This window comes from Lathyrus oleraceus, chromosome 6 (assembly GCF_024323335.1).
Source record: "Lathyrus oleraceus cultivar Zhongwan6 chromosome 6, CAAS_Psat_ZW6_1.0, whole genome shotgun sequence".
Classification (NCBI taxonomy): Eukaryota; Viridiplantae; Streptophyta; class Magnoliopsida; order Fabales; family Fabaceae; genus Lathyrus; species Lathyrus oleraceus.
In genome coordinates this window covers 189,146,243-189,168,893 of record NC_066584.1, presented here as the reverse complement: position 1 = coordinate 189,168,893, position 22,651 = coordinate 189,146,243, and the positions used below count along the sequence as shown (strand labels likewise).

Sequence of the window (22,651 nt, the reverse complement as noted above, 5' to 3'; positions counted from 1 at the left end):
AATTTTTTTAGTTACAAGTCACCATGTTCAACCCAATAGGGCACCATGCTCAGAAGGCTTTTTGTTCTCATTCTTTTTGCAATATGTTAGCACCATGGCAAAGATTACAATGTACCAAGAGAGGCTGCATTTGGATGTTTGAGCACAAAGTTATTTCATGTTGAATTTGGCATGAAAAACTGATCATATAACTTAGAAAAATTTGAGTGTTTCATGGCTGAAAATGACCTATAATGTTTCAATGAACTTCATGGTCTTCCAAGCATATTTTGACCTTAATCCTTGAAGAAAACTAGTAGAGGGTATCACAAATGACATTGTTCAAAAAGAATTAGCCTCATATGTTGTTAATTAAGGAAGTTATGATCTTTGAAAGTTGAGAAGAAGTCACTTGAAAATAGGTCAAATTTCACTAAGTCCACAAATGACCTATAATGTCTCCAAACTTTTGATGATCCTCCAAGTATAATTGGCTCTTGTCATGTATAAAGAAGTTGTATAGGATGTTGAGAAGAGTCATTGGATCTTGTCATGTATGAAGAAGTTGTGATTCTTGGATCTTTGACTTCAAATTATTGACTTTTGGGTCAAACCACTTGGAACAAGCTTGTGTACTTGGACTTTTTTTGCATTTCAAAGCACAAGGGTGATCATACGAACTCAAAACAAGGTGTACTTGATTTCATCTTGATTAAATTTCTCAAAGCTTAAAGTTTTTTATTGAAGAAGGCATGAAAATAAACACATGAACCTTTGACTTTCTTTGAGAAGTAAGCCATAAAAGTTTGAGATGCTCTTGATTGAAAAGCCCTACCTTTCACAATAAACTTAAGGAAAACAAAACATATTTTTGGTATTTTGATTAATGGTTAGATAAGCAATTAATCATATGAACACAAAGGTAAAACAAAACAAAGAGGTGTTTGGTGATCCCTACAAAAAAAAAACCAAAGATGGACAAGGGGAAGGACAAGATGTGACCATGTTTGTGTGCAATGATGCAACATGTGGGATCTTAGGGTTAAAAATTAGGATATGATAGATGCCTATTTAAGTTTCTTAAATTTGGAGATATGAAGATTGAGATCTTTGTCTCAACAAGATTGAGGAGACTTAAATATCAAAGACCCAATTTTTGGCCCTAAGATACCGCAAGATATTTATGATATGATATGAATGCAAATCAGTATCTCTTTGGGGAGAAGCAGTTTCCATAGGGAGAATTGGCTGGGGACAAACAAAGTTCCACAGGGTAAAAGATACCATAAACAGGGGAAAACCCCAACTCCAATAGAAGAGGAAATATGACCTATTATCAGCCAAGTGATAGCTTATAAAAGGTAATAAGCCAAAGAGACTGATTACCAACTACCAACCAAGTGGTAACTTAACAAAGGTAACCAATCAAAGGTAAAAGGAATATTACCTACTATCAGCCAAGTGATAGCTTAACAACAGTAATAAGCTTGAACAGAATGATTACCAACTACCAACCAAGTGATAGCTTAACAAAGGTAACCAACCCAAGGTAAGAGAAGTATTACCTACTATCAGTCAAGTGATAGCTTAACAAAGATAATAAGCTCAAAAGAATGATTACCAACTACCAGCTAAGTGATAGCCTAACAAGGGTAACCAATCAAAGGGGACCAAAGTTCAACCCAGGAATGAACTGGAGAGAATCGATCAAAGAGGACTCAATCCAATGAAGACATGAACTCAATTGGAGATTGATTCCATCCAGATAATGAACTGGAGGAAAAACTGAAACAAAATCTTCCACGAGGATCAGATTTAGTGGGGAATTAGAAAGGATGAACCCTTTCTGCTTAAGGTTGACACTCTATCATAGAGAAGACACACACACTCTATGGGGATAAAAGTTCTAGAGAGCGGGGGGAGCATCGAGAAATGCAAAATGCGCAAATAAACATCATGATGTTATATACATGTGTATCATTATATTGACAAAACAAGCATAAAGGGTGTGAGGTTGATAACACAGTACAACCAGATACTCGATTAATCTCAAAAAGATGCAGATGCTGGCAGAGATTTGTTAGGGATTCTACCACTCTTGCAATATGTTATTGGGGATACTATTATACGTGTAACAAAAGAAAACTCGACCTGGGGAAGTCACTGAATTCCACTCTTTAGGATCTTACCATCCTTGGGATTTCTATTAACATTCCTTTTTTATATTCACAAGTCGAGGAAAATACATATCTTTTTTCGTAAATTTTCAAAAATATGATTGTTTAGATATTTTTTTTGTTTAAAAAATTATCATAAAAAATAAATGCAATTTCCTAAACTAAAACAAAATAAGAATAGCGAATAAATGGGCAAAAGGCATAAATTTTATTGATAGAATGGTAGTCCGCAAATGGCGTGACTCCATGGATCATTACAAAGTTGGAAAATGGTAAATACATGGAAAGAGCTACATTGAGATACAATGACCAATATGTTCTCTAACAACTTTGAATTCCACCATGCTCTGGACTTTGGTCGAGGATGACGGAAAAGGAACTTGTGATAAGCATTGTTGCTTTAAATGATCAAGTCTGGCCTGATGCAGTTACTTGTCATAATCCCTAACTTTTGCCTAGATTGCCTTTTTGGGCTCAATCCAACGGGATGATTACTTTCTATTTATGTCTTTAATTTTTTCCTGGACCGCCCTTTCGGGTTTTCAATCCACCGAGACGCTCATTTTTTCTTAAGCCGCCCTTTCGGGTTTTCAACTTAGCGAGTTGTTCTTTTTTATTTTTTTAGGCAAAGTATTTCTTGACTGCATCAACATTCACAGGAAGAGGGATCTCCTCACCATCCATAGTTGTAAGAATCATTGCACCACTGGAGAAAGCTCTCTTAACAACATATGGGCATTCATAATTAGGAGTCCACTTTCCTCTAGAATCAGTGTTGAAAGACACGGTCTTCTTGAGTACAAGGTCACCTTCTCTGAATATGCAGGGACAAACCTTCTTGTCAAATGCTTTATTTATTCTCTTTTGATATAATTGGCCATGAAACAAAGCCATCATTATTTTCTCTTAAATCAAATTCAAATGATCATATCTGCTCTGACACCATTCAGCCTCAGACAAACTAACTTCCATTAGGACTCACAATGATGGGATCTCCACCTCCACAAGGAGCACTGCCTTCATGCCATACACCAGAGAGAAAGGGGTTTCCCCTGTTGAAGTATGGAAAAACATACGATATCCATGTAAAGAAAACGGGATCATCTCATGTTAATCCTTATATGTCACAACCATCTTCTGGATAATCTTCTTAATGTTCTTATTTGCAACTTCAACAACTTCATTCATCTTGGGTCTGTAAGGATAAGAGTTATGATGTTTAATCTTGAAGTCATCACAAATCTCTTTCATCATCTTGTTATTCAAGTTCGACCCATTGTCAGTAATGATCTTACTTGGAACACAATATCAATAAATAATCTAATTCTTGATAAATCGGACCACAACCTGCTTGGTCACATTAGCATAAATGCTACTTCCACACATTTGATGAAGTAATCAATAGCTACCAGGATGAAACAATTTTGATTCAAAGTTTTGGCTTCAATCATATCATTTCCTCACAGAGAGAAAGGCCATGGGGATGAAATAACATTGAGAAGTGTCAAAGGCACATGAATCTTAACAACATAAATTTGACATTTATGGCACTTCTTCACATATTTACAGCAATCAGATTCCATTGTCATCCAATAATAACCTGCCTTTAACATCTTTTTAGCCATTGCATGTCCATTGGCATGAGTACCAAAGGATCCTTCATGAACTTCTTACATTAACACGTCTTCTTCGTGTTTATCCACTCATTTGAGGAAAGTCATGTCAAAGTTTCTCTTGTACAACATATCTTCATTCAGAAAGAAATTGTCAGCCAATCTTCTCAAAGTTTTCTTATCTTTGCTAGATGCTCCAAGTGGGTACTCCTGACTTTGAAGGAAACATTTAATGTCATAATACCAAGTTTTATCATTCATAACTTCTTTTGCTGCAAACACATGAGCAAGTCTGTCAAGGCGCATAATCGTGATACTGGGCACATCATTCCAATGATTTTTTATACATAGAAGACATAATAGCAATAGCGTCTGCCATCTAATGTTCTTCGCGAGGTATACGATGAAACTCTATTTATTGAAGAAAGTTGACAACCTCCTTGCATAACCTTTATAAGGGATCAAGCCAGGATGACACATCTCTCGTTCTCCTTTAATCCGATTAACGACCAAGGTTGAATCTCCATACACGTCAAGGATTTTAATTCTTAAATCGATGGCCTCTTCGAGACCCATGATATAAGCTTCATACTCTTCCATATTATTCGTACAATCAAACATCATTCTTGCAGTGAAAGGGATATGAGAACCCTTAGGAGTAATAATGATTTCCCCAATTCCATAACCATAAGCATTAACAACTCCATCAAACATTAAACCCAACGGGATCCAGGCTCTGGCCCTTCCTTGCTCAATAATTCATCATAACCTTTGACTTTCAAATACATAAGATCTTCGTCAGGGAAGTCAAACTTGATGGATTGATAATCATCAATTGGTTGCTGAGCTAAATGATCTACAAGAATACTTCCTTTAATCGCCTTCTGAGTACAGTACTCGATATCGTATTCAGACAATAGCATCTACCAACGAGCTATCCTTCCAGTCAAAGTAGGATTTTCAAAGATATACTTGATTGACTCTATTTTGGATATCAACCAAGTGGTATGATTGATCATATACAGGTGTAAACATTTTGCAGAATATCGAGGCTCACAGTTTTTAAACTTTTTACTCAGATAGTAGATGGCATGCTCATTTCTCTCAGTTTCATCTGTTGTCCAAGCACACAGCCCATTGACTCTTCTAACACTGTCAAATACATAATCAAAGGTCTTCATTCCACTGGAGGAGACAAGATATGAGGTTCAACTAGATACTCCTTGATGTTGTCAAAAGCTTTCTGGCAGTCCTCTATCCAAACACAATCCTGATCTTTATGGAGAAGCTTGAAGATTGGCCCACACATGGCAGTCATGTGAGATATGAATTTGGATATGTAATTCAAACGCCCGAGGAACCCTCTGACTTGCTTTTCTGTCTTTGGTGTAGGCATCTCTTGAATAGCTCTGACTTTATTAGGATCTACTTCAATACCTTTTTTGGATGACAATGAAACCCAATAGTTTTCCCAAACAGACACCAAAAGTACACTTATTAGGATTCAACTGGAGTTTAAACTTTCTCAACCATTGAAACAACTTCAACAAATACTCAACATGATCTTCGATTTTTGGGAATCATATCATCAACATAGACTTTTATCTCTTTGTGCATCATGGCATGGAAAAGAGTAGTCATGGATTTTTGGTACGTTGCTTTAGTACTCTTTAAACCGAAAGGCATCACTCTATAGCAGAATGTTCCCCATGGTGTAATAAATGTTGTTTTTCCATGTCCTCGGGTGCTGTCGTACCTTAAAATTTGTCCTCCCCTTTTCATTTTTCATCTGACCCATGACTTGAGATTCATCTGCACATATTCGTGCTTCATTCATATGCACTCATGTTGACATTGTTCAATCTATAGATTCAAAGCTGGTGATTGATTCAAACCCTAATCAGGGGGAGTCTTAATGCTAATGTGCCTTACGGCTTGATTTGTCACCATCTGCTTAGTAAAATCCATAATCCACACCTCTTAGTTGACTGAGGTCAACTTTTGACTTTTTGATCAGTCAATCATTTGTTCTTAAGACCATATTGTCTCGACTTTAGTAACGTTGATCATTATCTATGTCATTTCGACTCACATCTTTGTGCTTTGATTTTAATTTCAAAATTGATTCTAATTTTAAATTAATTTTAATTGATTAACTTTCTATTTTCAGGTTGATTTTAATTAATTTTTTAATTTCAAATTAATTGTGAAATTTCAATTTAATTTTTAATTGATTTTTAAATTTATTTTAATTTCAAAAAGATTCAAACTTTAAGTTAATGGATTTTAATTTTCAAAGAATTTTAGATTGATATCAAATTAATGCTAATTTTAAATTAATGAACTTTAGATTTTTCAAAGTGATTTAATATCAAATTAATCCTAATTATAAATTAATTTTATTTTTATTGATTTTTATTGGCTTTTACTTTAGATTGATCTTTAGATTAGTTTTGGGTTATCTTAGATGCTCAATACCCATTTTATAACCCATATCCATTCTTAAAAATCCATGACACATTCCATACAAAAACAAGTAATCCTCCAATTAACCATTCCATATGCAAATCTAATCCATTTTTCATACAGTAGTAATACATATATCACATAACAACAACAACTTGACTAAACTACCCTTAACGAGTCAACTAACACTTATTTCAAACCTTAACAAATTATTAACTTTATTTAAAACTAACTCAGCAAATTAACCTCACGCCAACCAACTAACAAGCGCATTCAAAGGTTAACACTGCACATTTTCAAATGAATTTAGCTAATTGATATAGTATTCACTCTTTTTTTAAAAGTAGCTTCACACTAATTCGATTTTATCATTGCAGCAAGCAAGCATGTCATATCATAAAGATAATTACACATTTTAACAAGAATGCATTCACATAGTATCAAAATAACTAGCCACATAATAGTCATAACAGGATTCCTACAAAAACGCATTCTAATTGGTTTAACAGTTCACTGAACATTTGTTAACAGGATTTCAATTACTATCCATACTAACAAGTAACAACAGCAGCATACATTCATCACCATCATATAATAGTCAGTCTATTAAGTTACCATTAATATTTGAACCAACTTTCATAACATTCAGCTAATAGGAAATTAGGTGAACTGATAACTAGCTTCTTTAGTTAACATTCATAACACATCACTAACATAACAACAAAACCACGAAACCGAAGTTCTACTCTCCTAACATAACTAATCATCTAACAAATATTTGATTCTTTAGCAAGTCCAATAGAGCCAACTTGAATTAACTCCCTAACTTGACAATGTCAAAAGGTAATAACTAATTGTGCTAACACATGGTTTTCCTGCTAGCTGCCAAAAAATAAAACCTGGACTAAACGCTTCACTAATTCACAAGTTAACAAGGCAATGTAAATAACAGTAAGATTTATATGGAATAGTTCAGTAGAGGTTCAGATAACACGGCACCACAAACCAAATTTAAAACCAAATGCAAATCAAATAAATTTCATTTCGACTTGAATTTCAATTTTCATTTGATAACTAACTTAAAACTAACTGATAGTTAACCGATTAAAAACCTCTAACTTCTTTTTCATTTCAATTTGAGGTGGATTTGAGATGCATTTAACGAAATTTCTAACAGAATTAACAAGGAAAACTTGTATAAGTAGATCATCACTCACCTTCATCTAGTTTTCTGAATCTTCATTTTGTTCACACTCCTTCATTTTGCTTCAATCTTCATAAATATTCATCTTCTTCACTCACCTCCAATCTGTTAGAGATTCGGGTATGATAATCCTGGATAACTTCGAAGAATCGTGTTCGTACACTTTCCGAACAAAGTATTTCGACCCTATTCTTGTCTGGGTTCACGAAATCTTTGTGGGGATAATTCTTGAAGAACAATTTGTTTCTGACAAAGAGAAATGTTCAGGAATGTAGAGAGAAAGTTTGGTTTTGTTATATATTTTTTTTAAACTGAGGCCAAATGACTCCTTATATAGGAGATCAATAACAGAAACCGAAAAGACGCAACTGTTCAGAAACGGTTACGTCGGTTGGGAAAGGATTCAACTGTTCAAAAGAAAAGTTCGAAAGGGGCGCTGCCCCGCACCCCGCCAGGGGCTTCGCCCCTTGGAACCCCGTTTCAATTATTCGCATTCAATTATATGTTGGCTCGACGAGCGTGCACTCCGCACTACCCGTAACTCGTTTCCAAGCTTTAACGCATAATTGCATCGGCCTGTAGTAAATCACATTACTACTAAAATACATTGATGATACTAAAATCACCAACAAATCCCCCCCATTTTAGTGTAATCCTTGATTTACTCAGTATATACAATAATATATACAAGGGTATAACACACAGGTATAACGATCAAACAAATGCATAAATGAAAATGTCTTGCGATTGAATTTTTATCTTAGTACAAATACACATTCCAAATACTCGAAAATCGGGGTGTCATAGCGATTGAACCCGTCAATCCATTTGAGTGTCTGAAGATATAGTACACATATGTTTCTTACAATACTCTACTATTCATACTTGACACTTTACAAGCCATGTGTCCTTATCCATTAATAAGCATATAGGAAGCCAAGTCCAAGCTTCTTGAAGCGGCAAAACTTCATGCTCACATAGGTGATTCTTTTAATCTTGCACCTGCATTTGCAATTTTCCAAAAGAACCATTAAGAAGATATAATTCAACCTAGCCATCACTTGCAGGTCTGAGCACATACCTTGGGAAGATAAACACAATTGCTCCAATCTCTAACTATGATCTTTTCACATTGAATTCTGCTTCTAATGTTGTATTAGAAGGGAATTGGGTATACCATAGCTAATAGATTTAAATGGACTTTAATCACATCCCAATTATCGACTTCTTCACTAAGTCTCTAGCTAACCCCTTCGTCAAGTGGTCAGCTAAGTTTTGTTGCAACCGAACAAACTCAATAGATATCACCCCATTCATGATTAATTCCCTAATCATACTATGTCTAACACCCAAATGTCTAGACTTTCCATTGTATATTTGACTATAAGCTTTAGCCAATGTGGCAGTACTATCACAACGAATAGAAATTGGTGATATCGATTTAGGCCATATCGGAATCTCATATACCAAATTCCTTAGCCATTCCGCTTCTTTACCAGCAGCAGCTAATGCTACAAACTCAGATTTCATTGTGGAACCAGTTATACATGTTTGCTTCTTGGAAGCCCATGAGATGGCACCTCCCCCAAGCAAGAACACCCATCCACTTGTAGAGGATGAATCTTCAGCATTATTTATCCAACTAGCATCCGAATAACCCTCTAACACCGAAGGAAATCCCATATATGACAATCCATAATTCATTGTACCCTTCAAGTACTTGAATACCTTAGTTATCGCATGCCAATGATGTCTACTAGGATTACTAGTAAATCTGCTCAACTTTCCAACCGCATAAGCAATATCCGGTCTAGTGCTAATCATAGCATACATCAAAGAGCCTATAGCTTTTGAATATTCGAGTTGATCCACAGGTTTACATGTATTTGGCATAAGCTTTTCTCCCGGATCCATGGGAGTACTTACTGGAGAACAACTTTCATAATTGAACTTCTTGAGTATTTTCTCGATGTAATGAGATTGCGTAATTACAATCCCCTTATTCTCCCGTTTAATCTTAATACCAAGAATAACGTCCGCTTCTCCCATATCCTTCATGGAGAACTTTGATGACAAGAAATTCTTCGTTTTATCAACTTGATTTTGGTCGGTGCCAAAGATCAACATGTCATCAACATATAAACAAATGAAAACTCCTTTACCGGAAGTATCAAATTTGCTATATACACATTTGTCAGCTTGGTTTAGAATGAAACCATTAGACAAAACAACCTCATCAAACTTTTGATGTCACTGCTTCGGAGCTTGTTTCAGCCCATACAACGACTTAACTAGCTTACACACTTTATGCTCATTACCAGGCATTACAAATCCTTCAGGTTGCTTCATATACACTTCTTCCTCCAAATCACCATTCAGAAATGCTGTTTTGACATCCATTTGATGAATCACTAGATTATGAATAGCCGCTAAGGCAATCAACAATCTAATAGTAGTGATATGGGCAACAGGAGCATAGGTATCGAAATAATCAATCCCTTCCTTTTGTCTGAAGCCTTGGATAACTAATCTAGCTTTAAACTTGTCAATTGTACCATCGACTTTCATCTTCTTTTTGAAGATCCATTTGCAACCCAATGGTTTGCCACCTGGTGGTAAATCAGATAATACCCAAGTATTATTTTCCATGATAGAACCAATCTCTTCGTCAATTGCTTCTTTCCAGAAAGCAGAATCTCGAGATTCACAGCTTCATCATACGTTCTTGGATCCTTCTCTATACTATAGCAATAATAGTATTGAGTGTCAATCTGATCCTTTGATCCCTCAACTAAATATAGTTGAAAATCAGATCCATAAGATCTAGATTTTCTAGCTCTTTTGCTCCTACGGGGTTCAAGTGTCTCACTTGGCACATCATTTGAATGATCATCCCTTAGAGATTCATCTGAATTAGGTATAGAGTCCTTTGGTCTAGGTATAGAAGAGAAACAATTCTCATCAAATATGGCATATCTCGATTCTATAATTATGTTAATAGAAATCGAGTCATTAGGTTCTATAACATAAAACCTATAGGCCTTGGAGTGCTCAGCATATCCAACAAAGATGCAAGCTACACCCTTTTCACCCAAAGTTTTCCTTTTTGGGTCCGGGAGTCTAACCACGGCCCTACAACCCCAAACACGTAGAAATGTTAAGTTGGGTCGTTTCTTATACCAAAGTTCATATGGGGTAGTCTTGTTCCTTTTATTAGGAACCCTATTTAACAAATAGCAAGCTGTTAACATAGCTTCTCCCCAAAACCTTCACTCAAACCAGAGTAAGATAACATGGCATTCACCATTTCCTTAAGCACTCTATTTTTCCTTTCAGCCACACCATTTTGTTGAGGTGTATAAGGTGTCGTAGTCTCATGAATGATTCCTACGGATTGGAAAAATACAGGATCATAATATTCACCACCTCTATCTGTACGTAATGTTTTAATCAACACATTCTGTTGCACTTCAACTTCAGTTTTATAAATTTTGAATTTATCTAAGGATTCGTCCTTAGCGTGCATCAAATAAACATAGCAGAATCTAGATGCATCATCTATGAAAGTGACAAAATATTTTTTATGTCCTAATGATGGAGTAGCATGCAAATCACATAAATCACTATGTATCAACTCAAGAATGACAGATTTCCTTGTTATACCTTTAAAAGGTTGCCTAGTGATCTTTGTTAACATGCAAGTTTTACAATTTTCTACATTTTTATCAAAAACAGGAATTAAATCATCTTTAGACATTTCATGCATTCTTTTATAATGTACATGTCCTAGACGAGCATGCCATAACGATGAATTGATAACATTCGAAGAGGACATAAATACAGAACCAGAATCATTAGGAACTCCATTCAAATTCATCATAAACATACCATTATTATAATATCCAAATCCTACAAACACACCAGACTTCGATAAAACATATTTATCAGATTCACACACTTGCTTGTATCCAAGCTTATTTAATACAGGACCAGAAATTAAATTCTTACGTAGTTTAGGAACATACAAAACATTAAACAAAGTAATAGTCTTTCCAGAACTGAATTCTAGCACCACGTTTCCTTTGCCTACAACGGGAACGAAGTGATCATCTCCCATGTAGAGGACAGAACCATCTTCCACTGGAACAAGAGTCTTGAACCAGAAACGATCCTTGCAAACATGTGTTGTAGCGCCAGAATCAATCCACCACGCGATAGCATCATCCTGCACATAGAATGCTTCAGAATTTAGTGAAACTGAATGTTTAATCAAACTATTCAAATCACGAATTGATTTCTGACCTTGGTTTTCGGATTGGTCCTTGGACCCCTTTCCTGAACCACTTGCATTCGCGTTATCATGCTTTTTGCCGGAACGACAATCCTTCTTGAAGTGGCCTGTTTTGCCACACTTCCAGCATTCTAGTTTCGGTTTCTTGTTAGCACCGAAACTACCCTTATTGTTCTTGAAAGCACGCTTCTTTCCTATGTTTTTGTTGTTACCGTTCTTACCACCCTCTTCGACCATATTAACCGAGGGTCCAACAATTTCTTTGCCTTTTCCTTTGTCATCCTCCTGCGCTCTTAGAGATTCTTCTATGCGCAAGTGACTTCCAAGTTGGATCAAAGACAGATCGTCTTTTCCATGCTTCAGATTGTGTTTGAAATCCTTCCACGAAGGAGGCAACTTGTCTATGATGCTTGAGACAGATATTGTTTCATCCATCTTCAATCCGTGTTGTGTGAACTGTCCAAGGATTCGGAGGAGTTCATTGAATTGTTCCATGACAGACCTCGATTCAACCATTTTGTAATTGTTGAAATCGGTTACCAGGAACTTTTTACTGGATGAGTCCTCTGCCATGTACTTGGATTCGAGACAATCCCACAATTCCTTTGCAGATTCTATGTTTTGATAAATATCAAATAAGGGAGCAGACATACCGTTAAGAATGTGCCCTCTGCATATGTAGTCGTCGTTCTCCCATTTTGATCTGCGTCTCAGATTTTCAACCGTGTCTTCCTCCAGAAGTTCTGGAATCGGTGTAGACAGAACGTGCACCACCTTTAACGTTGTCAACATGAAATGCATCTTCTTCTTCCAACGCCTGAAGTCTTGTCCTTGAAACTTGTCCAATTTTCCGAAGTTTGTAGTCATCTCCTTGACGGTGCTTCCTCCAGCCATGATTATCAGAAAATACTTTATTCGTTTGTTAGAGATTCGGGTATGATAATCCTGGATAACTTCGAAGAATCGTGTTCGTACACTTTCCGAACAAAGTATTTCGACCTTATTCTTGCCTGGGTTCACGAAATCTTTGTAGGGATAATTCTTGAAGAACAATTTGTTTCTGGCAAAGAGAAATATTCAGGAATGTAGAGAGAAAGTTTGGTTTCGTTATTTTTTTTTTAAACTGAGGCCAAATGACTCCTTATATAGGAGATCAATAACAGAAACCGAAAAGACGCAACTGTTCAAAAACGGTTACGTCGGTTGGGAAAGGATTCAACTATTCAAAAGAAAAGTTCGAACGGGGCGCTGCCCCGCATCCCGCCAGGGGCTTCGCCCCTTGGAACCCCGTTTCAATTATTCGCATTCAATTATACGTTGGCTCGACGAGCGTGCACTCCGCACTACCCCTAACTCGTTTCCAAGCTTTAACGCATAATTGCATCGGCCTGTAGTAAATCACATTACTACTAAAATACATTGATGATACTAAAATCACTAACACAATCATTCTTCAAGCTTCCATTCTTCGATTCTTCTTCCCTTTTCATTTTGTTCTTCATCTTTTATTCAACCTGCAACAACCACAAAACAGAATTCCATGACCATTCGAACCTCAACTCTGTCTGCAAATACACGGTTGTACACAACCAGAAGAGTCATATCGAAGCCCTCTGAGTCTCGCACTCTCACGGTGTAGGGAGAGAATAAAAGAAGAAACAAGCTTCAGAAAAGTTACACATACCTAAAAGAGGAGTATCCTTCAAATCGAGCCTTCGATCTTCATCAGAGAAATCCAGAACCAGAATCTTGACGTTCTTCATTCTATCTCTTTATCCTTGCCGCATCATCTTCAATTCACCTTGCTTGCAACAGCAGAAGCAGAAGAATTGAGGAAATAAGAGAGGATTAAAGAAGAGAGAAGGAAAGTTCCAGAAGCTTACCTAGAGATGCCTCCGACTTCACGTTCGCTTTGAGTGTAATTTTTCACCGGGATAATTCTTTGTCACGTAGGTTGGTGAAATTCTTCTTTCTCGATCAATTCTCTTTGCTTTGATATGACTTATAGATCATGGAGCCAAACCTCTATGGTTTAGACTCCGATTCAACCATTGCTCGCGTTCAATTCTAGATTTGTGAGTTAGGGTTCATTTGATTTCGGTTGGGTTTGGATGGATGGTTTAAAAATCAGAAGAAATAGAGGTAAGTTTATGGTAGAGGAATGTGAGGTGGTTAGAACGATGTAGGTTTTATGGGAAATGGTCCTCCGCCGCCGCCGGAGGCGATTCCCGGCGCGGCAGAGTTCATTCGCACGTGGTGGGAACTCAGAGAGGTTGAACTTTGTGAAGTGGACGAACATACTGATGAACGCTTGTTTCTTTCCCTTTGTGACCACCTTAGGCCTTCGGCCCCTTGGGCCCAATGTTTTTTTCAATGCCCAAACTCATTCTGCCAAACGCAACCCTCATATGTTTGGGCTCACCCCCTGTGTGCAATGATTCAATGTTCGGGCCTCCACCCCCTTTCATCTGTTAAGGCACATTGATCTTGTATTTAATCATGCTCATTTTGTGCTTTATCATGATAATTAGTTTAGCTAATTATGATTTTAGAGAATAATCAGATTTTGGAATTAAATTTAGAGTTTTTAGCTAATTAGAACTTTGATTAATTTGAAACCATAGCCTTTACATACCTTCTTCTCATGGACGTCGAACCTTTGATCCCGCATCGGGTAATATGCGCAGATTATCCGGATTATTTTCATGTTGTTAACATATCTTATTGCATATCAGTTTTGCATTGTTATATATGTTGGAGTTCTGACCCTGAGTTATTATACCATCAATGCTTTGAATCTATGGGTGTTGCATAATTATTTTCATTTCATTCCCAACTTATGCATTCATTCATTTGCATTACATACATGTTAACCAAAAAACTCACCATATCCATTCCTCCGTCAGAAAGACAACGACTCGCTGACACCGGTCATCCAAGGATCATGGAAAAGACTAAGAGCATTGACAAAGCTTACATGGTTTTGGGGCTATTCTTGGATAGCATGACAACAAACTTCCCAAATCAGGTTGTGATTGATAAGCAAGATGAAGACACCCTATATCCCTTTTGGAGTTCATCATGGTCAAACTTCTCATCAGATAGTCAATCCTGGCTTGGTGCATTCTGCTCAAATGTTCCAACCAATGGTTGTTCCTGAGATTCATTCTCAGACACATATACCTTTGGTGCTTATGTCATGTTACCCATCCCCACATGGTATTACGCCCCAGTATCAGCAGTCGGCTCCGACTCAAATTCTGAAAAGTCAACAAACTGTGCTACGTAACCATCAAGGGCAAAGGCAGACCAGACAGTTTGATAGAAAGCATCCTCAACGTTATCAGATCCCTATGACATATGCTCAGTTGCTAGCTTATCTTGTTCAGCAAGGGGAAATTGTGCCAAAAGAAATACCATCGGCTATTTATCCTTATGGTCTGAAGTACAATCCTAACACTTCTTGTGCGTTTCACGTTGGCTATATAGGGCACTCAACTGAAGATTGATGGATGTTCAAGACCAGAGTACAAGAGTTTATTGATCAAAAGGTTCTGTCATTCTCTGAGGTAGGACCCAATGTCATAATCAACCCGTTGCCAGACCACTGCGGACAGATTGTGAATGCAGTTAGTGGTGAGGGTTGCTCAGATTCAATTGCTTCTTCAGATGAGTATCAAGGCTAGCAATATCATATTGATTCAATCATGTCTCGTTTGTAATACTTCCCTGTTTGTTAATTTTTGTTCATTTGTAAAAATTGTCTGGTTTTCAGATGATAATAATAATGAAATAAACGTGCATGTTTTGCTTAGATCCATTCGTGTTCACTCATATTTTATGTTATCATTATCAAACTGTTTGTCAAATAAAAATTAAAAGAGAACGATGCAAATTAAAATACGCAAGATTGTTGTCTGTATGCTTTTGAATAAGACCGTGTTGATGATGTAAGGAATTGTTCAATCCCTAAACACCGGATATATAGGGAAGTTAATCCCTTGTTAACCCCTTCGGGCCTTAAAGTAGGAGTTTCTTTCTTTATACATAAAAGCCTCATGCTTAAACAGGGGCAGGGTAGTCTTCAGTTAGTTTAGACTTGCATTCAAAATTCATAAAGAGAATATCCCATCAAGTGATCAATCATATCATATTCCTCTCAAGAGGATGGAATCACAAATTCAAAATGGTTATCCCTTACCTACAAAAGGAGTGAGATATTCACAAATCGTGCAATAAATCAAGAAAGTAGTGTTACACGATTTGCTCCATACAAAATGAAAATAAAAGAGAATCAAAAGCAAATGAAAAGCCTGCTAAGTCAAAAGCTTGAAAATAAGATTAACTTAGGCAAAAGTTAGGGCATCCCGGTGGGCTGCAGACCCAAAGGATCAGCCCAGGCAAAAATAAGGGTAAACAAAACAAAAGAATCAGAGGATCAATGTTAAAATCCTCAGCAAGAGAAAATCCATGTGACTGTAAACAAAAGCAAAAGGTGAGTGATTGTCGCTCCAAATTCTCAGGGATTCCATAACCATCTTTGATGTTATTCAAAATCCTTTTCTGAAAGATGGGCACTTATTTCAAGCTAACTGAATCTAGGACTGGAGAACATCATGGAGAACGGGTGGGTTAGAATGGGTTTTGAGCCTTATATCCTTTCCTTCTAGAATCGAGAACCAGGCCACGTTACAACCCTCAAAAGACCTAATTGAAGCAGGGTTTATTTCGAAAGCATATTATGGCAAGATCACGTTAAGTTGACTCCTAAAGATGTGTTTGTCATTTGTATTGATACTAATATGGCATTCTAATCAGTGATTCATTCACTAGATGTCATAATTTTAGTGAACACACTTGAGTTTTCAAAATTTGCATGGGCATGACATTACAATTATCATTTTCAAAATGAGTATTTTACATTCGAATAGTCATTTGATATCAAGGAAGCTTACATATGGGAAAGTTGATCAAATTCCTAATATCCCATAGCTCAGATCTCTTCAAGAGTCAATCAATCTAAGGCAACCACGTCGAGATTCTACAAATCTCTCTAAATCAGTCAGACAGGGGTAAAGTTTACTTCGAAGTTCATATTGGGGCAGGTCACCCTAAGAGCATGAGAAATCAATCACTCCCAAGATGGTTAATCAAGGGAATATACTTTCAAGACGCCCGGGAAAGCCAGTTTGAGATACTCAGATGATGGGACTACTCCATAACTTATGACTGAGGTTGTTGGTGCAGATACCCAGTATATTGGGGCAGAGGCGGGCTACACTGGTACAAACTCTTTCCGGGTTTCAAACATAATCCACAACAGCAGTTTAGCTTGAAGCGGGTGTCGGAGAATCACGTCTGGATGATCCCAAATCCTAGCCCAAAATTACCACCGCTCTCTATATGAGTATCTGGCTTAACAAATGCATAAATCATCATCATGTATAAATTACGTCGCTTCACTCATGCATATCATTCATCTAGCATAGCATGAAGTCGTGTGTGCAAATCTGGAAAATCAAGTCCAGTATTTCATTAGCATCTTCCAATTCCAAACTTACCTGGTACTTTTTAAAACCATCTAGTTTGATACTACTTTCAAATCCAACTTGCTTGGCATATTTTGAAGCCCAATTTGTTAGGTATCTTTTTCCGACCTTTAGGGTTGATGATCCTCTTGCTTCCAACATTTGCAGTTGTTGGTATATTTTTCCGATCTTTAGGGTTGATGATCCTCTTTCTTCAACCTTCATGGTTGTCGGAGCTTTTCCAACCTTTAAGGTTGATGGCCTTTTTTCTGACCGTTAGGGTTGATGATCTTTGTTTCCAACATTCGTGGTTGGTGAATCTTTTTCCAACCTTCATGGTTGATTAACCATTCTACATGATTTACAAACTTTTTTTTCGACCGGTAAGGTTGATGACCTTTCTTTTTCAAACCTTCGTGTTTGACTTTGTTTCCAGTTGTTGAACTGATGATTCATTTGTGAAACCCCTTGTTCACAAGGATATTTTGGAACTTTCACTTATGGGCTCCCTGATCAGCATACTTGGCCATATATTTCAAAGATACAATTTAGCATGCATATCATGATCTTCATTTACCATTAATATCCTCACAGTACATCAAAGATCCCATCAGATGAGCTTGTAAATATCAAGTTGTCATCCTTATATCCCATTAGACCCTTCTCAACAGGTAAATTTTTGGATACTTCGATATTTAATCCACTCATACCTTGAAACCCGAAAAGCTCTCGCAATTCGACCATTCAGGTCTAAGTCGATTAAATAGGGGCAATTGTCGTACCCTAAAATTTGTCCTCCCCTTTTCACTTTTCATCCGACCCATGACTTGAGATTCACCTGCACATATTAGTGCTTCATTCATATGCACTCATGCTGACATGGTCAATCTATAGATTCAAAGCTGGTGATTGATTCAAACCCTAATCAGGGGGAGTCTTAATCATAATGTGCTTTACGGCTTGATTTGTCACATTGTGCTTAGTAAAATCCCTAATTCACGCCTCTTGGTTGATTGAGGTCAACTTTTAACTTTTTGGTCAATCAGTTGACCAAAGTCAACCATCCGTTCCTAAGACCATATTGTCTCGACTTTAATAACGTTGATCATTATCTATGCCCTTTCGACTCACATCTTTGTGCTTTTATTTTAATTTCAAAATTGTTTCTAACTTTAAATTAATTTTAATTGATTGACTTTTTATTTTCAGGTTGATTTTAATTAATTTTTAATTTCAAATTGATTGGGGAATTTCAATTTAATTTTTAATTGATTTTTAAATTGATTTTAATTTCAAAAAGATTCAAACTTTAAATTAATGGATTTTAATTTTCAAATGAATTTTAGATTGATTTCAAATTAATGGTAATTTTAAATTAATGAACTTTAGACTTTTCAAAGTGATTTAATATCAAATTAATCCTAATTATAAATTAATTTGATTTTAATTGATTTTTATTGGCTTTTGATTTTAAATTAATCTTTAGACTAGTTTTGAATTATTTTAGATGCTCAATACCCATTTTATAATTCATGACACATTCCATACAAAAACAAGTAATCCTCCGATTAACCATTCCATATACAAATCTAATCCATTTTTCATACAGTAGTAATACATATATCACATAACAACAACAACTTGACTAGACTACCCTTAACGAGTCAACTAACACTTATTTCAAACCTTAACAAATTATTAACTTTATTTAAAACTAACTCAGCAAATTAACCTCACGCCAACCAACTAACAAGCGCATTCAAAGGTTAACACTGCACATTTTCAAATGAATTTAGCTAATTGATATAGTATTCACTCTTTTTTTAAAAGTAGCTTCACACTAATTCGATTTTATCATTGCAGCAAGCAAGCATGTCATATCATAAAGATAATTACACATTTTAACAAGAATGCATTCACATAGTATCAAAATAACTAGCCACATAATAGTCATAACAGGATTCCTACAAAAACGCATTCTAATTGGTTTAACAGTTCACTGAACATTTGTTAACAGGATTTCAATTACTATCCATACTAACAAGTAACAACAGCAGCATACATTCATCACCATCATATAATAGTCAGTCTATTAAGTTACCATTAATATTTGAACCAACTTTCATAACATTCAGCTAATAGGAAATTAGGTGAATTGATAACTAGCTTCTTTAGTTAACATTCATAACACATCACTAACATAACAACAAAACCACGAAACCGAAGTTCTACTCTCCTAACATAACTAATCATCTAACAAATATTTGATTCTTTAGCAAGTCCAATAGAGCCAACTTGAATTAACTCCCTAACTTGACAATGTCAAAAGGTAATAACTAATTGTGCTAACACATGGTTTTCCTGCTAGCTGCCAAAAAATAAAACCTGGACTAAACGCTTCACTAATTCACAAGTTAACAAGGCAATGTAAATAACAGTAAGATTTATATGGAATAGTTCAGTAGAGGTTCAGATAACACGGCACCCAAACCAAATTTAAAACCAAATGCAAATCAAATTAATTTCATTTCAACTTTCATTTGTAACTAACTTAAAACTAACTAACAGTTTCTAACAGATCAAAAACCTCTAACTTCTTTTTCATTTCAATTTGAGGTGAATTTGAGATGCATTAAATGAAATTTCTAACAGAATTAAGAAGGAAAACTTGTATAAATAGATCGTCATTCATCTTCATCTAGTCTTCTGAATCTTCATTATGTTTACACTACTTCATTTTGCTTCAATCTTCACTCACCTCTAATCATTCTTCAAGCTTCCATCCTTCGATTCTTCTTCCCTTTTCATTTTGTTCTTCATCTTCTATTCAACCTGCAACAACCACAAAATAGAATTCCATGACCATTCGAACCTCAACTCTGTCTGCAAATACACTACCGTACACAACCAGAAGAGTCATAGCGATGCTCTCCAAGTCTCGCACTCTCACGGCATGAAGAAAGAATATAAGAAGAAACAAGCTTCAGAAAATTTCCACATACCTAAAAGAGGAGGAGTATCCTTCAAACTGAGCCTTCGGTCTTCATCAGAGAAATCAAGAATCAGAATCGTGACGTTCTTCATTCTACCTCTTCAACCTTGCCGCATCATCTTCAATTCACCTTGCTTGCAACGGTGGAAGCAGAAGAAGTGAGGAAATAAGAGAGGATTAAAGAAGAGAGAAGGAAAGTTTCAGAAGATTACCTAGAGACGCCTCTGACTTCGCGTTCGCTTTGAGTGTAATTTTTCACCAGGATAATTCTTTGTCTCGTAGGTTGGTGAAATTCTTCTTTCTCGATCAATTCTCCTTACTTTGATATGACTTATAGATCGTGGAGCCAAACCCCTATGGTTTGGACTCCGATTCAACCATTGCTCGCGTTCAATTCAAGATTTGTGAGTTAGGGTTCGTCTGATTTCGGTTGGGTTTGGATGGATGGTTTAAAATTCGGAAGAAATAGAGGTCGGTTTATGGTAGAGGAATGTGAGGTGGTTAGAACGATGTAGGTTTTATGGGCAGTGGTCCTCCGGTGCCGCCAGAGGCGATTCCCAGCGCGGCGGAGTTCTTTCTCAGGTGGTGGGAACTCAGACAGGTTGGACTTTGTGAAGTGGACAAACATACTGATGAACGCTTGTTTCTTTCCCTTTGTGGCCACCATCCCCATGGGCCCAATGTTTTTTTCAACGCCCAAACTCATTCTGCCAAATGCAACCCTCATATGTTTGGGTTCACCCCCCTCTGTGCAATGATTCAATGTCCAGGCCTGCACCCCCTTTTATCTGTTAGGGCCCATTGATCTTGTATTTAATCATGCTCATTTTGTGTTTTATCATGATAATTAGTTTAGATAATTATGATTTTAGAGAATAATCATGTTTTGGAAATAGATTTAAAGTTTTGAGCTAATTAGAGCTTTGATTAATTTAATTCTTCCCTGTAGATTAGATATTAAGATCAGATTAATTAGTAATAGATTTGTAGAAGTTTAGTTTAATTAAGCATTTAGTTTAATAAGTCTTAATCTAAATAGAAGGATTGCTTTTAGAGTATTAGTTCATTTAGATATTAGATTTTAGAACTAGAATTTCCTTTAGGAAATTAGAATTATTTAGATTAGAATTTAATTTGTTACTAATTCATTTTAGCATAATGACTATTTTGCCCCCTAGGTAGAAGAATCTTGATCTTAATACATGCTCCCCTTGTTTAGGGCCCTAATTAGATTTATCTGATTTTATTTAGTTGATTAATTAAATAGGATATTATTGTATATAATTTAACTATTATGTTTATCGCACCGATTAATGTTGACCAAAGGTCACTTTGGTCAACCGAGTCCTTTGTAAGTGTGTTGTAAGTCCTAAGCCTATTTCAAGTGATCAAAAGACCATTGATCACTTGATATGGCAAGTTCATTGAGCTCGAGATATTTTGGATATGCTGAATCTCAAGAGCTCAAGACCTCAAGGTTCAAGTGCGAGATCAAGACTTCAAGTCAATATCAATCAAGCATAGCTAGCAAAGTGGACTACATTCTCCAGCACAACAAAGGTGTCAACAGTTGACAAGTGTGATTCAAATTATAAGCTATAAGTCTTAAGTATTGAGGAATGATGAGGCTGAGTTTCTCTCATTCTTGTCTAGAATGACTTTGCGTACGGGGCGTAGGCCCTAACTATACAAAGCATTCGCCCTTATTCATAGGCTTTAACACAAATCCTATCAAACAATTATCAAGTCTCCTTCTACAACAAATAACACAACATCAATAGGATCAACGCAGGATCTCCTGTCAGCAGCTTGTTGATTTTGATTCAAGTTGCAAGCTACGAATCTTAAGTAATAAGGAATGATGAGATGGAGTTTCTCATATCCTTGTCTAGAGTGACTTTGTGTATGGGGCGTAGGCCCTAGCTATTCAAAGCACTCGCCCTTGCTCCTAAACTCTAGTGCAATTTGAATCATGCAACTAATAAGTCTTCTTTAAGCAAACCTCAATCTTTCAACACCCCAATAGTGGAGCATCTTTTGCCATTTGCAACTTGTGGTTGTACACCCTCTTCTAATTAATTCCTTTTCCTTGTGAGGTGTTAAACCTTGGCACATCCTTAACCTTGTAAGGTTTTAAACTTTGGCTCTTCGATTTATATCTTCGCATTGAGAGTCATAGACTCTAGCATCTAACTTTCTTTGCCTTATGCGGTGTTAAACCTTGACTCTCCGATATTGATCTTTGCCTTGAGAGTCATGCACTCTGGAATATGGTTTATGTGCCTTGTGAGGTGTTAAACCTTGGCTATTCGATTTTAATATTTGCCTTGAGAGTCATGGACTCTGGCATATGTTCTTGTTGGTTCTAAGTGTTGGCAGCAATTTTGGTAAAACAATTAGT

At 36.4% G+C, this 22,651-nt stretch overlaps 1 long non-coding RNA gene across 1 annotated transcript; it reads right to left on the bottom strand.

Annotated features, from left to right (window-relative positions):
• Positions 1-19,686: 19,686 nt before the first annotated feature.
• LOC127093520 (uncharacterized) lies at positions 19,687-20,943 on the bottom strand. Its single transcript, XR_007792562.1, has 3 exons — positions 20,463-20,943; positions 20,261-20,384; positions 19,687-20,090 (listed from the first exon to the last, which is right to left on the bottom strand). It is a non-coding gene; the product is annotated as an uncharacterized LOC127093520 (long non-coding RNA).
• Positions 20,944-22,651: the final 1,708 nt, after the last annotated feature.